This window comes from Melospiza georgiana, chromosome 8, assembly GCF_028018845.1.
Source record: "Melospiza georgiana isolate bMelGeo1 chromosome 8, bMelGeo1.pri, whole genome shotgun sequence".
Classification (NCBI taxonomy): domain Eukaryota; kingdom Metazoa; phylum Chordata; class Aves; order Passeriformes; family Passerellidae; genus Melospiza; species Melospiza georgiana.
In genome coordinates, this window is record NC_080437.1 from 35,364,787 (window position 1) to 35,383,517 (window position 18,731).

The window sequence follows — 18,731 nt, forward strand, 5'->3', positions numbered from 1 at the left end:
AGAAAGGAAAGGAGAAAGGAAAGGAGAAAGGAAAGGAAAGGAAAGGAAAGGAAAGGAAAGGAAAGGAAAGGAAAGGAAAGGAAAGGAAAGGAAAGGAAAGGAAAGGAAAGGAAAGGAAAGGAAAGGAAAGGAAAGGAAAGGAAAGGAAAGGAAAGGAAAGGAAAGGAAAGGTTGAAAAGCTTTATTTCTTGGAGTTTTTAACAAATCGGGTGTAATTACTAATAGATTTTTAAAATATGTTATTGGAATCAGGATGTAGGGTAGTTTGAAGAAACCATGAAGTGCCAGCAGGGAGATCCAAGGTTTGGCTCCCAGGTCCAAGCTCTGGGCTGTGCTCAGCAGCAGCCAGTGAAGTTCAAGGTGAAGCCACTGCAAATGATCCTCAGTGTGCTGCAGCTGCAGTGCTGCACTGCTGCTGGTTCAACAGTGTTCTGTTGAAATCTTTCATTTAAAACCATCTAAAAATGTTCTATTGAAATATTTCATTTAAAACCGGATTTCATTTAAAACCATTTAAAACGTTCTGTTGAGATATTTCATTACAAACTGGCTGCTGCAGGGTGGCTTGGCAGGAGGTGCTGCTGATATTTGGGATTTTCCTGGTGTGTCCCACGAGCCCTGAGATCCTCCTGCATTCCCATTTCCCATCTCTGGTCGCCCAGGAGCTCAGCTGCTTCAGCCCTCAGCTGCTTTTGGCTCCAAAAAGATTCCAGAAACTTCCAGGATGTGCAGATCAGCCCATGGACTCCACTCAGGATCCAGCCATGTGTTGCCAGTGTTGTCTCTCCCTCTTCTGGGATGGATAAATTGCAATTAAAGCAGATTATAGAATATAAATAATAAAATCCAGGTGTTTTCCTCTGGCACTTTGCAGCCAGCATTTAGATGGGAACAGGGATTTGTTTGTGCCTTTGGTCTGGCACAGGGAAATGGGATGAAGCATCAGGATTTTATTGAGAAATGTGAAGCTGCACTGATCTGCAAAATGATTGCAACAACTCTTTGGAAAAGTTTGGAACTTCTTGGAAGAGAGGGGTGTGAGCAGCCTTTTTATGGATCCCTGCCCCTGGGGTGGATTTGCACAATTCCATCTCCTGATTTCTTCTCTCCTGACTATTTTTTATTAGTTTATTATTTTATTAATAGCCTTTTCTGACTAATTTTTTATTGTTTTATTAATAATCTTCTCTGACTAATTTTTTTTTCCACCGCACTTATGAAAGACAAAGCAAGCACGTTTGAAATGTTGCTTGGATTTCTTGCCAGGAAATGCCCAGAATTTCTCAGCTGAGAGCTCCATGCTGGGATGGTTGTGGATATCTCAGCTCTGATGGGATCACAGCTGGAATATTGTCCCTCAGACAGGTGGAATGTTGTCACCAACCCTCAGACCTCAATCCTCTCACCCCAGCAGGAACTGGGAAAAAAATGGGTGAAAAAAATAGCATTATTTCCAATTGGGAATTAAAAGAAATGGAAGATCCCAAAGGCAGCACACTGGAATCAGCACAAATGTGCAAAATCCTGGTTTAAAGTGATTATTGCTGCCTTGGATGTGAGTTGTGCCCACTCTGGATTTTTAGAAAAGGCCTGAAGTGCCAGGAAAAGAAGGAATGGCTCCACATCTCCAGGTTAGCTGGGATTTGGGGAGTGGGAACAGCCCTTGCTCACATGGCAGGGACAGCCCTGAAATTGCCTTTTCCCAAAGATATTGGGGTAAGAAATGATCCAGCAGCAAGATTGGATGGGAAATGAATCCTTCCATGGAAATGCTCCCCAACTCCTCCCATCCTGGCAGGGCAAGGAGAGCAGCCCTGAATCCTTGCTTGTCCTGTTTCTCTCCATTTCAAAACTGGAAAACCCTTGGTGACAATGTTTGCAGGCCATTATAACAAAATAAAGAGTTTTAAAATGAAATCTTGAAATTATAGAGCTATTTCCCTTTATTTTTTTCACTCCAGAAGTCAGTGTCTGCAATTCATCAAACAACAGAGCTCCACTAAAGCCTCTAAGACATCTCAGGGTGTCTTTTCTCCATATCCTGAAAGATGCCACAGCTTTAAAATGATGGTTTTTGCTGTTAAAATGTTTTAATTTATGCCTGAATAGAGAAATTGAGTGGCCAAGTGCAGTTTATTGAAGGGTGAGGGGCAAAAACCACTCCTGGCGTTTGAAGAAATGGCAAATTCAGCCTTTCCAATATTTTAATTTAAATAAAACGTGGCTTTGAAGCTGCTTCAGGGTGTGGAGTGTTTAGAACAACCCCTTGAGGAGGAGGTGGAGAGAAGAGCAGGCAGGGCAGGCTTTCCCCTGTTGCAATTTCTGTAACAATTCTAAAGAGATGCAGGATTGAACACTTCAGTCTATTCCTACAGACTCCTAATTTGGGATTCCAAATGGAAAAACCTTTGACAAACAGCCCTTTGAAGTCTTTAAATGAACTACTGCTGCAATATCACACAGCCTCATGCTTTTACCCAATTATTCCCACTTTGAAGAGTTTTCCTTGTGTTTCCAGGCTGGTTTTGCAGCAGCAGAAATCCTGGGTCTGTGTCAGGTTTTTGCTGTCCTGCCTCTGATTTCCTGATCTTTTCAGGAATTTACACTTTTTCTTCCAGTACATCAGCAAAAAGACTGATCCACCCTGCTCTACCAAGGGCATCAGGCTGGAACACCCAAATAAAATGTTGGTGGCCAAGTATTGCCTCTTTCCTATCATTTATTTTCTTGATTTTGCCCAATTATTCCTACTTAGAAGAGCTTTTCAGGCCGAGATGTGTTTGCAGCCACAGAAACCCTGGGTCTGTGTCAGTTTTTGCTGTTCTGCCTCTGATTTTCTGATTTCTGACACAGATATTCACAGATGTTCTGATTTTTTTATTTTCTTCTGCTGGGTCTTTCTTTACACCTCCCAATTGTCTGACATCCTTTGGAGCACTTAAATGTTGCCTGCATGGGTGTGGGGCTTTGGAAAATAACACAGAGAATCATTAAGGTAGGGAAAATGTATTATTAATTAATTAATTAATGTTCTGTCTCTGATTTTCTGATTTTTTTAGGGGGGAATTTGAGACTTTGATGATATCTTCGAGGTCACTATTTATAGGAGTACATAAATATAGTTTTTAAAATTATTTAAGTTTTATTCCTAAATAATGGAATTCATTAACATAGTGGAAATCAGCCAGGATTTGATTGAAGCTCTGAGGAAGAAAGGGAAATTTCTTACCTTGTATAAAATAATAAGAAACCTTATTTTTCTTCCACTACATCAGCAAGGAGACCAATTTACTGCCCTGCTGCCAAGGTCAGCATTCTGGAATACCCAAAATAAAATGTTGGTGTTCAAATATTGCATTTTCCCTATCATTTATTCCCTGAGCTTGAAGCAGAGAGTACCAGAGTGCCTGGAACTGCTCTGGGTGAAGTTCCCAGCAATTCTGGTGGGATAAATCCCTTCCAAGGAAGGGATCAGGGGCTGGGAGCTGTGGGAGGCCCTGCAGCATCTCTGGAAAATTGGAAGCAAAGGTGAAAGTTCTGCCAAGGAGCTGCCACTGCTGAGAGGGGCTGGGTTTGTGATGGAAAGAGAGGAAAAGAGCCTGGGGTGGGAGCTGGAGGAAGGAAAGTCCCTGTGGGATATTGGATTATCCCAGAATTGGGATAAATGTGGGATTTTTGCACAGTATTCCAGCCTTCCACTTTTTAAAATTTATTTTTTGGTGCAGCTTCTGTCTTCCTTCTCTCAAGGTCATGAAATTGCTACTAAATGGCTGCAAATCTCAGAGCAGCCTCGTTTGGCATCCTCTCCCCTTCCTCAGCACAGAAATTCCCTGCAGACCTTGTCTGAAATTGGGTTTCGAGGCATTTCATCCCTCAGATCCCCACTCGCGGGTTTCAGTGTGGATTTCTGGCTGCAGCTCTGTGTCAGGGAGCAGCACCCTGGGTTGTTTTTCTGCAGCCAACAAAGAATCAGCCTCAGGCTGTTGGCTCCAGCTCCTGGATGTGTCCTGGAAAACACAAATGGCACAAACCTGGCTTGGAGCATCCTGGATGGGCTGGGAGGATGCAGAGCTGGGGACTAATGAGGCTAAATTATCAATAAAATCATCAATTATGGACGGGACTGGGGGAGATTGGATGTTCTTTTTACAGCTTTATTCCACAATTGCACAGTTTATTTATATATTATTTAGATGTTCTTCTCTCCAGCAAATCCCTTCACGCCAAATAATGCATTAAAAACTTTATTGTACAACTTGGCTTCCCATTTCTGCCTCATGACTAATTAATTTTGGGACCACACAGCCTAATAGGATCTTTAATTCCTGCACTAACAGAAAATGTGGTCATTTTGTCTCCAACACATATAATAATTCTATTTATTTTATCTCCTGGCTATAAGCACTCATTTAAATTAACATCCAATTCCTTGCAAGTGGTTCTCAGTGAGAAAATCGCTGACTCGCAGCCATTTATCTGCAAAAATGTTCATTAAAATCCAGCTCCTCCCTGGTGCTGTGCCCTGCCACGTGTGCTCACGGGATTCCAGCCCCACTAAAGTGCTGTTTCCTTGTCAACACGATGCCAAAGGGATGTAATTAGGCCCTGATGAAGTTTCCTGCAGAAGACACAAACATTCACAAATGTTCTGATTTTTTATTTTCTTCTGCTGGGTCTTTCTTTACATCTCCCAGTTGTCTGACATCCTTTGGAGCACCTAAATGTTGGCTACGTGGGTGTGGGGGTTTGGAAAATAATTAAGGTAGGGGAAATTTATTAAAATTGCTTGGATCTCTCCTGGAGGAGGGATTTCTCCTGCTGGGATGCTCTTCTTGCTCTGGGACATCTTGTGGAAAACTTAATACAGTTTATATAATAGTATATATATAGTTTATATACAGTATAATACAGTGTGCATTGGTATGGGGGAGGTTGAAAGTAAAATATAGAAACATTAAGGTTGGGAAAGACTTTTTAAGTTTGCTTGGATCTTTCTTCTCCTGCTGGGATGCTCTCCTTGGTCTGAGACATCTTTTGGAAAACTTAATATAGTTTATACAATAGTATATATAATTTATATACAGTATAATATAGTGTGCATTGATATGGGAGAGGTTGAAATTAAAATATAGAAATATTAAGGCTGGGAAAGACTTTTAGATCTTTCCTGGAGGAGAGGTTTCTCCTGGGATGCTCTTGCTCTGGGACATCTATAGGAGAACTTAAACACAGTGTGCATGGGCATTGGGGCTTGAAAGTAATCCAAAATTAATTGATTAATTTTAGGAAAGACTTTTAGGATCTCTCCTGGAGCAGGGATTTCTCCTGCTGGGATGCTCTTCTTTCTTTGGGACACCTTGTGGAAAACTTAATATAGTTTATATAATAGTATATGTAGTTATATATACAGTATAATATAGTGTGCATTGATATGGGGGAGGTTGAAAGTAAAATATAGAAACATTAATTTTAGGAAAGACTTTTAGGATCTCTCCTGGAGCAGGGATTTCTCCTGCTGGGATGCTCTTCTTTGTTTGGAACACCTTGTGGAAAACTAAGTATAGTTTATATAATAGTATATGTAGTTATATATACAGTATAATATAGTGTGCATTGATATGGGGGAGGTTGAAAGTAAAATATGGAAACATTAATTTTAGGAAAGACTTTTAGGACCTCTCCTGGAGCAGGGATTTCTCCTGCTGGGATGCTCTTCTCGCTCTGGGACACCTTGTGGAAAACTGAAACGCGGTGTGCACGGCTCTGGGGGTGTCTGAAAGTACCGCAGAGAATCGTCGGGCAGGACTTTTCAGATCCCTCCTGGAGCCGGGATTTCTCCTGCCGGGAGGCTCCCGTGGTTCTGGGAAAGGTGTGTGGCAGGGACCGGAGCCAAGATGTGCCTGGAGCTCCCGACTCCCGCAAATCCCCTCCTCCCTGCCTGCCCTACTTTCCCACCTGCCGCTGCCGTTCCGGGTGTCCCGTCCCGCTCGCTGTCCCTCGCAGGGGACACGGGCACCGCCAGCCCCAGGCGCAGCGACACAGCCCGGGCGGGCTGGGCAGCGAGAGGCAGAGCGTGCGGGGCATCCCGAGCGCGGGGGACGCCGCAGCATGGACGGGGACGCGGGCAGGTGCGGCATCTCCGGGAGGAGGGAGCTCGGGAGGGAGCCGGGCGCTCGCGGCGCAGTCTGTGCGTGCGGCGGGGCTGCTGTGGGATGTGGTGGCGGTGACACGGCTGGGTGGCGGTGTCGCTGTCACTGTCGCTGTCACTGTCGCCGTCGCCGACAGAGCCCCAAGGCCGCGTCCCGGCAGGGCCGCTCCCGCTGCAGTGCGCTCCGTGTCCGCCAGGCGGCGCGGCCCGGGCTGAGCGCGGGCTCGGCCGGGCTGGGGCTCGGCAGCGGCGGCGGCGGCGGCAGCGGGAGGAGGCGGCGGCCAAAGGGAAATTTCCTGCCGGGAGCCGCCGCCCCGGCCCACAGCGCCTGCCCGGCCGGCCCGGCCGCGCCGCCAGCGGCCCGCGGAGCCGCCGCAGCCGCGCAGGTGAGCGAGGGGCGAGGGCGGAGGCAAGGAGCGAGGGAAGGAGCGAGCGGGGATGCCGCCGCACGCAGGTGCCGGCAGCGGCCGGGCGGCTCCGAGCCGGGCACGGACGGGGAGAGCGCGGAGCTGCCCGGGGCCGGCCCTGGGCACCAGCCCGGCCACATCCCGGCAGCGACATCCCGGCAGCGGCGGCAGCACGGGCGGGCGGAGCGGCGGCCGCGGCTCCTCGGCGGGGCTGGGACCGCGCGGCGCCCGGAGATGCGGGACGTGCCAGCGCCAAGGGCACGGCCGGCTCCCCGCGCACCCCTGGGCATCCCTGGATATCCCTGGGCATCCTTGTCCCTGGGCATCCCTGGATATCGCTTGGCATCCCTGGACATCCCCGCGCATCCCTGGGCATCCCTGGACATCCCTGGGCGTCCCCGGACATCGCTGGCTATCCCTGCCGATGCCCGCGCATCCCCCCAGGTGTGCTCCCCCGGCCCTGCCCCGCTCCCGGGATGGGGCTGGCCCCTCAGCTGCGCCTTTAAAAGCGATTTTCTGCCCTCGCTTCCCACCCAGCCCCTCCTGAAGCGAGCGGGGCCGCGTTCAGGTGAGCGGCGCCGGTAGCTGCGGACCAACTCTTGCGGTCTCCCACGGTCAAGGCTGGTGTTGTTTAAACTCTCTCTATTTCCATTTGTTCCATTTATCAGTTGGCTTTCACGTGGCTTTTCACTGCTTCCCATCACGGGATTTTATTTTTCTCTTTACTCGCGGCTTTGTGGAAAGGGTTAACGGGTATTTGCTGCGGGATGGAACTGTGTTTGCTGATTGTGAAAGGCTGTCTCCTGCGTTTCTCCCAATTTTTCAGGGAGGTTCCTCTCCATGTGGCTTATTTCCATATCGTGAAGTGATTTTCTGTGTGTTCAGCTGTGTAGCTGTCTGTGTCTGATTTGGATGGAGTAGACACTGCTGAGCTGAAAGAAAAGGCAGTGCTTATTGAGCTTTTCATTTTTGAGGGGTTTTTTTTTCCCCCTTAGATGTTGTAATCCGTGGAAAGTAGAAATGAGGATGCAGAGAATTGAAAAAAAAAAAAATTTAAAGTGAGTTACAGTTGTACCTTCTGTCCGTGCTGTGCTTGGGGCTTGTAAATAAATAAATAAATAAAATAAGTAACTTCTGATGGAAACTAATGACATTCAGCTGGAAGCTGGGCGTAGTTTAGAAGAGATTTAAATGTGGATAAAATATGTTTCCCTCATGCTGGAGGGATGTTATCCCCCACCTGGAGGTGCTGAGGGATAAATGAAGCTTAGAGTGGGAAATTTTAGGTGGTTTGGGGAGACCGGCTTGGTCTTGATCAGGTGGAATTTGGGCTTGGAGAGGAGCCTTAATGGGGGTAATGAGGTGTTTGTGGGGCAGTCTGTGGGGTTTGGGGGTGGCACTGGGGGGAGCAGGGCAGGGGTGGAGTGGGACCAGCAGGCTGAGGAGACAGTGCTCGTGTAGATGCAGAATCACCTGTGGGGTGATGGATGCTCCCAGCACAGCCAATTCAGCTGAAAACATTTCATTTCTCAAGTGCCAGGACGAGCTGAAATGTGTGGAGAGAGCTCAGAAATGTGTGAGAAGAAGGGAAAGAAAAGAATGTGAGAAACAAAATGGTGTGGGCGTAGTGTTTGGTGTGTTTGCTGTGCTCCCAAAGAAAGGGATCGCTGTGCTCCTGAAATGCAGGGATTCTCCCAGGCACTGAGCAAAACTGAATTCCTGCTTTGAAAGCTTTGCTGGCACCTTTAATAATCCCAGACTTCTTTCTGTACCTAAAGCAGGGTGCTGGGGCTGGTTGGGCTGCAGGAATTTCTCCTCAGGTGCTACGTGGGGAATTTTAGCACATTTGGGTCCTGTGTGTTTGTATTTTGAATTTTTTTCTTGCTTTCCACCTCAGATGTTTCTGGTTATTTATCTGTTAACAAACTCAGTCGAGGTTTTTTATCTCTGAGTAACGACTGGCTTTTCATAAAGTTGTCTGGAATCCCTGAATTTTTTAAATCTTATTCTCCTTCCCTCATCCTCCATGGCATTCCCAGCTCCTGCCTGGTGTCAGGGGTGTGCTGTGTGGGCTGAAATCATGGGAAGCTGGAGAAGGATTGCTGGGGGACCCAGCAGGTTCGATATCTGTGTGAAACCCCCCTGTCCCACACAGGTGGGGCTGGGGCACAGCTGCTCCTTGCCTTGCCCAGAGTGGGCTCTGCACCTTCTCAGGAAGGTGGAAAGGATTTTGGAGTTTGTTGGGTTTCTGGAGCTGCTGGTGTCATGCCCAAAGCTGCAGAGCTCTGTTATTAACTGAGTTGGGTTTCTGGAGCTCTGTTATTAACTGGGCTGGTTTCAGAGTGTGATCCAGCAGGGCTCTGGCTGCTGACTGGGTGACCTTTCTCTCACTCACTTAAGAGGTTTTGTGAAGAAAAACGAGTGGACAGGGCTTGACAAACTGCCAGAAGTGTGAAATAGAGCTGGAGGGAGTCAGAGAGATCCTGCCCTGTCCCAGATATCCTTGGTGCTTTCTGAGAGCCAGATCCACACCTTACACACACACAGAAGGGTTTGGCTTGGAAGGGACCTCAAATCCCACCCAGTGCCACCCCTGCCATGGCAGGGACACCTCCCACTGTCCCAGGGGCTCCAGCCTGGCCTTGGCACTGCCAGGGATCCAGGGACAGCCAAACTGCTCTGGGCACCCTTTGCCACCCTCTCAGGGAACAATTCCTGCCCAATATCCCATCTAAATATCCCTCCTTCAGTTTAAAGCCTTTCCCCCTTGTCCTGTCACTCCAAGCCCTTATCAAAAGCCCCTCTCCAGCTCTTGTTATCAGCAAAATGTTCATGTTCTTCATGCCTGGTGATGCCAGGAAAATTTGTTCAAGGTTTTGGAGCAGTGGAAAATAAAAAGAGCAAGCATGGAATGCTGTGGAGGAGGAAAAGCGGGGAGATCCCAAGGAATAATGAATTGTTTGTCGTGCTGCTGGGAGCACACAGAGCCCTTGCTGGAGGAGTGGGAGCTTCTGCAGGAAAATGGTTCCGTTCTAGGGAACCTGAGGGTTGTGCTGCTCCCTCCTGGGAATGATGTTGGCATTTTGTGATGTTGTGTTTCAGTCTGTGTTTCCAAAATATTCCTCAGCGTGGATTTATGGCGGGGCTGGAGATCCCCTGTGTGGTGTCATCAGTGAATGGTGATGTTTTGGTGGAGAAAACTGCCTTTAAATGGGCTTTAAAGTGAATTATTCTGCACCTGGACATGCAATGAACGTTTCTCAGGAGGAGAGGCTGGAAACAGATGTTCTGGGTAGGAGCTGCAATTCCATCCTTATTGCAGGGGGGCTGCCAGGAAGGCACCACATTTCCTTTACAAACAGCACAATGGGGTGGGTTTGCTGAATCTGACTCCAGCGCTGGCACTTGCTCCTCATCCAGCACCCCTGAGGAGGCTGCAGGGCTTTTTTTGGGGGGGAGGCTGCAGGTTTTTTTCAGGGAGGCTGCAGTTTTATTGGGGGAGGCTGCATTTTCCCCTGGGAGCCTTCAGGTCTTTTTGAGGGGAGGACACAGATTTTTTGGGGGGAGGGAGGCTGCAGTTTATTTTGGAGGGTGAGGCTGCAGATTTTTGGGGGAGGTTGCATTTTTCCTGGGGAGAGGCTGCAGGATTTTTTTAGGGGGAGGCTGAGGTTTTTTGGGGGGAGGAGGCTGCAGTTTTTTGGGGGGAGGCTGCATTTTTCCCAGGGAGAGGCCACAGGTATTTTGGTGTGGAGGATGCAGATTTTTGGAGGAGGAGGCTGCATTTTTTTGGGGGCGAGAGGCTGCAGGTTTTTGAAGGAGTCTGCAGTTTTTTGGGGGGAGAGGCTGCAGGTTTTTGAAGGAGTCTGCGGTTTTTTGGGGGAGGAGGCTGCAGTTTTTGAGGGAGTCTGCAGTTTTTTTGGGGAGGCTGCACTTTTCCAGCATCCCTGCAGGCTGGGCAGCAGCAGCAGAGCAGGCAGAGCTGAGGGATGCTGTTTGCACGGCTGCAGTGAGCACCTCTCTGCTCCTTGCTGGGCATTTCATTATTGATCTCCTGCTGCAATATTAATGGCAGAAAATCCCTCTGTCAGCTGCAATCTCGTTCTGTGCCCAGCATGGGAAGTGCTGAGAATTGGCTCCATGAATTATGAAGGAGTTTGGAATTGTGTGGTCTTGGTGGAGCATTTATGGCTCCCCTGGATGTGCCTGTGGTGTTCTGGGCTCAGAGCTGGCTCAGGGAATGATTTGGGGGTTGCTTGAGCTGATCTGTGATGTGATGCAGCAGAATTTGGGCTGAATGAGGAGTGGATGCTCTGTGCAGGATTTCTGCATCTTTTTAAACTCTAACCCTGTGGTTTTTACTCATTGTGCCTTTCTGCACAGGGTTCCATCCTGGTGTTGTTTTTGTCCTGTCTGATCTGAATTGCACAATCCCAAATGCTCTAGGTGTTAACAGTAAAAAAAAAAACCCTGCCTGTATTTATTCCAAACTTCTTGCTGAAATGTTGATATCTCTTCAGGTGTGTTGTACAAATACATTTAATAGTTGTGTAAGCCAGAGCTGCAATGAGACACTGATAAGGCAGCGATTAGGAGGAGCTCAGCAGCAGCATTCTGTTGAAGTGTTTGTACAGGATTTAATTTTGAGTTATTCACATCATGGAGTGTATTTTTAAGGCATGTTCAGCAGACTTGCTGCAGGAATATTATTATTATTATTAATAATAATAATAATAATAATAATAATAATAATAATAATAATAATAATAATAATAATAATAATAATAATAATAATTCCATCCCTGATATCCCTCTGCCTGCCCAAACCCTCTGTGTTTCCTGCAGAGGATGCCTCACCAGTGACATCCCCTGCCCCAAAAATGCCCTTTCCCCTTTGGCTGCTGGCACTGACTCAGTGCTGAAATGGCAAAGTCAGATCTGCCCACAGAGCTCTGCCTCTGTTCAAAGGTGTTTCCTGGCTGAGGGGAGGAATGAAACTGGGGAGAAATGTGCTGGATTGGTTTGTTGCTTGCAGTGGTGGTGGATTGTCACTGGGAAATGTACAACAACTCGCTTCTGGGGTTTTCTATCACTTTTATCCCCTCTGTAAAAAGGAAAAAGTGCTCAGTCCTGAAAGCTTTTCGTAGCTGAAATTTCTTTTTTCTAATGTACAGCAAGACTTTTTTTTGGTAAGAATGAGAGGTCTGACAAAAACAAAACTGTAAAATCAGGCAGAAGTGAGATGAGACATAAGCTAAAAAAAATATCTGAGCGATAGAAGTGACAATTGTGGGTTTCTGTCTTGGGAGGAGGCAGCTCTTTCCCACAGGGGTGTGAGGATGCCCCAGCAGCTGGAAGGAGCTGTGCCAAGGGCAGCTGTTCCTGCAGATAACACACAAACAGGGATGCAGCAGCAAGAATCAGGGAGAATGAGGACTTGGGAAGGCTTTGGTTTAGTAGGACAATGAATTTTAAAGAGAGCAAATAACAGATTTGCACGGGAAGAAGTGAAAAGTGTGTTACTCATGTCACTTATAAAAGATCAAGACACAGTAATCAGGGCAGCTGGAGGATAAACCTCCGACTTGGAGGTTTTGTTGCTGTGGAGAAAATAATTTCGAAGGGAATACCCAACTGCATCTCCATGGCAAGATCTCACCCTTCTGAGCTCCATCAATTCCAGGTTTGCTGCTGATTGGGAGTTCCCTTAATTGCTGTGGGTTTGAGTTTTCTTCAAAACCCATCTCTCCCCTGGAATAAATTCTGGAGCTGCTGTGGTTCATCCCAGAGCCCCCTGGAGACCTGCAGAGCAATTTTGGTTGAGCCAGACTGGGATGAACTGGGAACTCCATGGTTCCAAACCCCCCTTTCCTGCACAGCAATGAGTGTGGGGGTTCAGTGCTGGTTAATTCATGCACTCACATTTTGTTGTGGGGTAGGATTAGGGGAAAGGCAAAGTAGGCTCAGAATTGTAAAAGATCATAAAGAAAATATTATTAGCAATAATTAAAAGAAAGTAATACAAATTAGAACAAAACTTCCAGAACACTTTTCTTCCCCCCACAACTTTTTTATTTCTCGCTGACAATGTAAAGAAACAAAACTTAAAACTTTAGTCAGTTTATTACTTCTAGAATAGTCTTTATTTAGTTTTCTGAGGGAGAGAAGTTCTTATTAATGTTATGGAGATGTCTCTATAAGAAAAACCAGTTCTCTCCTGGCTCTTATGAATAGTAGCCACCCGGGGAAATTTGTAATCCTGAAATCTCTTATCTTCTGCAGGGCTGTGGTGTGAGGATGTGGGTTGGTTGTGAGGATTGGGTTGGAGTGCTTGACTTTGGGTTGGTTGTTGGAGTTGATGCTTCCCTGTCTGAGGTCCAGAAGCCCACAGGTGCCCCAGGGGCTGCTGCTGTCCTGTCTGTGAATTCCCAAAGGTGGGACCAAGCTCCACGAGGGTCACACCACGCCTGCTTTGATCTTGGCGTTTGCTCCTGTCATTTCTTACCTCCCTTGGTTCTCTGGATGGAATTTTTTGTCCAAAATAAAGTCTAACTCCGGTAAATGAAAGGCAGGCTGGTCACAACTTGAAGCCAACAATGAAAATTCCTGTTTCCAGACCCTCTGGTTTGCAGGATATTTGATACAGGAGCTGTAAATATTTCTTTAGCAAGAGCTGTAACTCCTCAGCTGCAGTTTTCACTCCTAACCCTTCCCTCACCCTGTGCACTGTTTCTTTTGCTAAATTCCATCCTGATTGTCTTTTGCCCTTTAATCTTGTCATCTCTGCTGGTTGTCCTTGGAGGATTTATTTTCCTTTGCATTCCCAGTCTTGGTTTCTGCTGGAATATGCTGTGGTTGCTGCAGTGCTGGGCCTTCCCTGAGCAGTAAAATCCTGATTTAAACAAGCCATAAATAATGCTTGCACCTCATGTTCTGGGGGTTTAGATGTCTCAGGGACTGAATCTGATTAATTCAAATTTGGGTTTCATGAATGTCTTCAATCATGCTGCAGAATGTCACTTAAAACATTTAATTATTCAATGATATTAATTGATCTGCAGCCTGTCTTTCTACTAATCTGATACAACAAAGTTTGCAAATTGCTGCTGAGAGCAGGATGGTGTGGAACAGCTTTAGGATGGCAGCAGCACAGCCTTTGTGTAACCATGTTAAGATGATAGATGCTTTCCCTGTTAAACACAAGCCTGAGTTTAAATGGGTTCACGTTATCATTTTGTTTGCAGATGTCAAAAGCTCATTAATTTTAAGTCAAACTCCCCACCTTGCTGCTTCAAATTGCTTTTAAATTACACGTGTGCTGATCAATCTTGAAAAGCCCAAATTAAAAACTCAGCTGAGGGCACGTTTCAAGGCCACAGATCCAACGCTTAATTCTAATCTGTTTTCCACAGGCAAACCTCCCACTCCAGCACTGGTTCCTGGCAGAAGTGGGGGGAGAGGAAGTTGTAGAGACTTAAATATTTCTGGGAAGGCAGAGAGGAAAGGAAAAGGTGGGAACAGGGAACTATATTTAAATAATGACCTATTTACGTTACAGAGTTTGAACTATTAGAAGTAGACTTAGGAGCTTGTGATGTTGAGATAATTTCTGTCATAATGGGGCATTTTTCAGGGAGGAATCTCAAATCCTGGGGTCAGTTTTGGGCCCCTCAAGACAGGATCTCTGACTGTCAACTGCCCAAGTTATTTATCAGTTTTGTGCATGTGTAACTCGAGCTGTAATTTGTCCTGAAGAAGCTCCAGAGCTGCTGCACTGCATCAAACTATTTACCCTTGAAATTTGGCCTCATTTACCAGAACTTCCCGAGGAAGAAACTTGAATAATTTCCTTGGAAAATCCTTGGAAAATCCTTGGAAAATCCTTGGAAAATCCTTGGAAAATCCTTGGAAAATCCTTGGAAAATCCTTGGAAAATCCTTGGAAAATCCTTGGAAAATCCTTGGAGCCCTTTCTGTGTGAGCAGAGTTGTACGTTCCTGTTTTCAGGAGTTAATCCCTGCAGGATGCTGCTGCTGCCCAGGCTCTTCCAGGGCGGTTTTGCTCTGTGCACTTTTCCTGGGGTGGGATTTGAGGCTGGCCAGGCCATCCCTGAGGGTTTTTCCCCTCATTCCAAGGGCTGCAGTGGGAGCTGTCGTGGGAAGCAGCTCTGGGGCGTGGGAAAGGAGCAGGGCAGGAGCTGTCCTGGCAGGCAGAGTTTGCGGAGCTGTGCCCAGCTGTGCAGGGCTGGGGGAGGGACACACCAGATTTCAGCCAGAAATGCAGCCACAGCTGGGCATGATTTTGTTTCAGAAGTGTGGTAAATGGTTCTTAACAATTTTTAATTTTTCCTGAATTTAGATGTATTTGAAATTCAAATTCAGTGCCTTCTATCAACTCTTCTGAAGAGGAGCATAAACCATGTCTTGGGCTGTTTTGTGTCCATCCAGCAGTGCTTTGGATACTTTAACCATCTTAAACAACTTTTTTATTATTCAAAGATATTTGATTCACTCTCTCTGATGGGAGAAAGGAGTTTGGGAGATGAACTGGTAGTGTTTCAGTGTTGGGTAATGTCCATTTCCCGCATTTATGTCTACACAAAGAAATCTACTCTTACCACCAAAAGAAATGAATCAAAGCCAACAGAGCAAGACAAAATACAGGAAAATATTTTTAAGGTGTGATATCTGTGCAAATAACAATGGTTACAGAAAGTCCTTGGATGGTTTGAGTGGGAGTAAAGCAAGGTGGGATTTGGGGGTTTGATTAGGAGTGAAACCTCAGCCAGTTGGGTTTCAGTGGCTTTGTGGGGGAGCAGAGGTTTTGGGAAAGGCAGGATGGGGAGAAGCAGGAATTGAAGTGAGTGGGGATGAAAATCCCACCTGAAGGACAAGGTTTGGAGGATCCATCTCTGCTCCTCCCTTCCCAGCTCCAGGGAGGAATTCAGAGCTGCTGAGGGCGATGGGCTTTGAATTTCTGCTTGGAATAATCAGACCCTGAGCACAGAAAACACCTTGCACGTGTAACTTCATGTGCATAAAAAACTTTGGCGTAAAAATTGATTTTTCAGAGCAAGATCTGCCCTTGTTTTTTAATGACTTGAGTGAGGCTGAGTTGTAGCTTTCACTTAGTTAAGCTCATTTCCCACCTGCTTTTCATTTTGAGACCCACCATGGCTTTGGTGATGGTTGTTGAGTTGCTTCGATGTGTGAGGATGAAACAGAAAAAGGGGAAATTTTTGGAGAAAATGTGAAACAAAAAAGTGGATTTTTAGAGAAAGTATACAACAAAAAATGGCGGATTTATGGAGAACATGTGAAATAAAAAAGGTGGATTTTTTGAGAAAATATGAAACAAAGAAAAGGTGGATTTTTGGAGAAAATATGAAACAAAGAAAAGGTGGATTTTTGGAGAAAATATGAAGTAAAAAAAGGTAGATTTTGGAGAAAATATGAAACTAAAAAGATGGATTTTAGGGAAAATATTGTATTTCTCTTGAACTTCTCTCCCCGAGGTGATGCCAGCCCTTTGTTGATGCCCAGTGGGCTGCTGCCTGAGGACCACAAACACCAATTGTTTGGGGGAGCATGACTGGCTCTGGCACTGAACACTGCAGCCATTCATGGGCGCTGCCTCGGGGCTCACAGGAACCTTTATCCCTGCAGGGAAACTGGAATTTTCCCCGGGGACAGAAGCAACAAAGCCCAAGGGGGAAATGAGCCCGTTCAGCAGGGACTTGTCCCATCCTGGGAAGGGCAGGGCAGGAGTGTAGGGACGTCCCCTCTTCCCTAGACCAAGGCAGGTGATGACATTTCTTGGGTTTTGGGTTGTGTTTTATGGATTTGAGGTTTATTTTTTTCCTTAATCTCATTATTTCAGGAGGGCATGATGCTTTTCTTAAAAATTCTATGTAGTATTGGTGTTTTTATTATAGTTTTATATATATATAGCTATTATATATTATGTTATTGTTGTTGTATATTGTAGTTGTTGTATATTGTAGTTGTTGTATATTGTAGTTGTTGTATATTGTAGTTGTTGTATATTGTAGTTGTTGTATATTGTAGTTGTTGTATATTGTAGTTGTTGTATATTGTAGTTGTTGTATATTGTAGTTGTTGTATATTGTAGTTGTTGTATATTGTAGTTGTAGTATATTGTAGTTGTAGTATATTGTAGTTGTAGTATATTGTAGTTGTAGTATATTGTAGTTGTAGTATATTGTAGTTGTAGTATATTGTAGTTGTAGTAGTTATTTTATAGCCATTATATAATAGTTATACATAATAGAGTTATTATATATTATAGTTATTATAATTTTATATAGGTCTACATGCACTGATGAATTGTGTCTGTGGGATATAAACATGGCAAAATAATGTGATTTCAGGCAGAAGAGGGACTTTTCAAGCTGCTTTCAGCCCCTCAGATCAATAATCAGAGTGATGCAGCACAGCAATATCACAGGCAGCAATGCATTTGCAGAATTGGTGGCATCAGGGATTTGCTGCTTAGGGGCTTGCAGCAGGAGCTAATAAATTATCAAAGGTATTAAAGAGATTCTGTTAATTTGCAAGGCTGAAAACACTCAGAAACCACAGAGGCATTTGTGTAATTTCCAGCTCTGTGTTTAAGAACTCCCATGAGGACCACTTAAAACCACCAGGTGTTTTCTGGCTTTTTAAGTCTCCCTGGAAACATCTAAACAATTGCATCATGTCGTTGCTCTTTGATCAGAGCATTTAAAAGCTGTAACTCTTGTCTAATTGCAACACGGGATGTTTTGCAATAGGAATTTGGGAAATAGCGGCTCCTTAAAATAGCTTCAAGCCTGAGGCATGGTAAATGCAGAGTTCATTCTGCTTGTATCAGGATAGTAAATAGTGGCAATCCATAATTGTTGTAGTAAAAGGAATTTTGGGGTTGTTGGGGCAGCAGTGTTGGTGTGTTTCTTTACTTGGATTTTTTAAATTTTATTTTAATTATGATCAAATTTAAATAATTGAGTGAGATTTGTGTTTGTGGCAGCAATGCCCTGGTGTTGTTGGCTCCCAAAAAGAGGATTTCTCCATACAGAATCCCCACAGCCCATTTTGTTTGTTCCTGGATTCCTTGAGAGCTTTTTATTTATCTCGTTTTTCCCAAATTGTGCAAGCAGGTATTAAGCACGTTTCTGCTGATGTGGCTTTCTGTAGGAAACAAGGCATCCCCTGTTTATAAATTTCTGGAATGCTAAAATCATCTGTGTGCTTTGTTCCCAAGCAAACAAAGTCTGGACAATGGAGAAAGGATATTGTTATTGGGCCTCTGGGATGCTCCCACTGCATTTTATTTTGAAATAGCCTTTAATATATCTGACCTGATGCCCTGGGCAGGATAAGAAAATTCCAAGTGGATCGCTAGCTTTCCTTATTTTGGGGATTTTCCTTATTTTGGGAATGTCTCTGCTGATGTTGTTTGAGATTGTCTTGAGTGTTTGTCCATGAGCTTTTGGCCAGGTAGGATCAAGTCTTTAAAACCTCTTTCAGACTTTCCACGTGGATCTGAATGGATGAGGAGTCTTCAAAATCCTGGATCCTAAAGGGGCCTAAAGTTATATCCTGGCTTTGTGATCTGTCACAAGACATGTTTTATGAAAAATCCTTTCCTTAGGATTTTTTCTCCTGAGAAGCTGAGAGGCCTCAGGAACAAAATGTAAACATTGATTATCTGCTGCTGTGGGATGCAACAGGTGCATCTGGGATTGGTCTCATGGGGTTGTTTCTAATTAATGGCTAATCACAGTCAGCTGGCTTGGACTCTCTGGTCAGTCACAAGATTTTATTATCATTCCTTTCTCTTGTGTGCTAACCTTCTGATGAAATCCTTTCTTCTATTCTTTTAGTATAGTTTTAATATAATATCTATCATAAAATAATAAATCAGCCTTCTGAAACATGGAGTCAGATCCTCCTCTCTTCCCTCATCCTGGGACCCCTGTGAACACCACCGCAGTGATCCAGAGATCCAAATCCAAATTATTCTTCCTTTCACCCTCTCATAACGTCAGCAAATTTCTCCTCTGTGTTCCTGTCAAGGCTTTATTTTAAATGCACTTTGGTGTTAGCTGCATGCCCTGGAGCAGGCAGGGATCCCTCGCTGCAGCCTCAAGGAAAGCACTTGGATTTCCCTCCAGCCTGG

The 18,731-nt window shown here is 45.3% G+C and overlaps 1 protein-coding gene across 1 annotated transcript in view; it reads left to right on the top strand.

The window, feature by feature from the left end:
- Positions 1-7,053: 7,053 nt before the first annotated feature.
- The window catches only part of PTPRE (protein tyrosine phosphatase receptor type E), a 91,765-nt gene continuing 80,087 nt past the window's right edge, over positions 7,054-18,731 (top strand). Inside the window, exon 1 of the mRNA XM_058029373.1 lies at positions 7,054-7,123. The gene's annotated coding sequence lies outside the window, so the exon portion shown is untranslated. The remainder of the gene's footprint in view (positions 7,124-18,731) is intronic.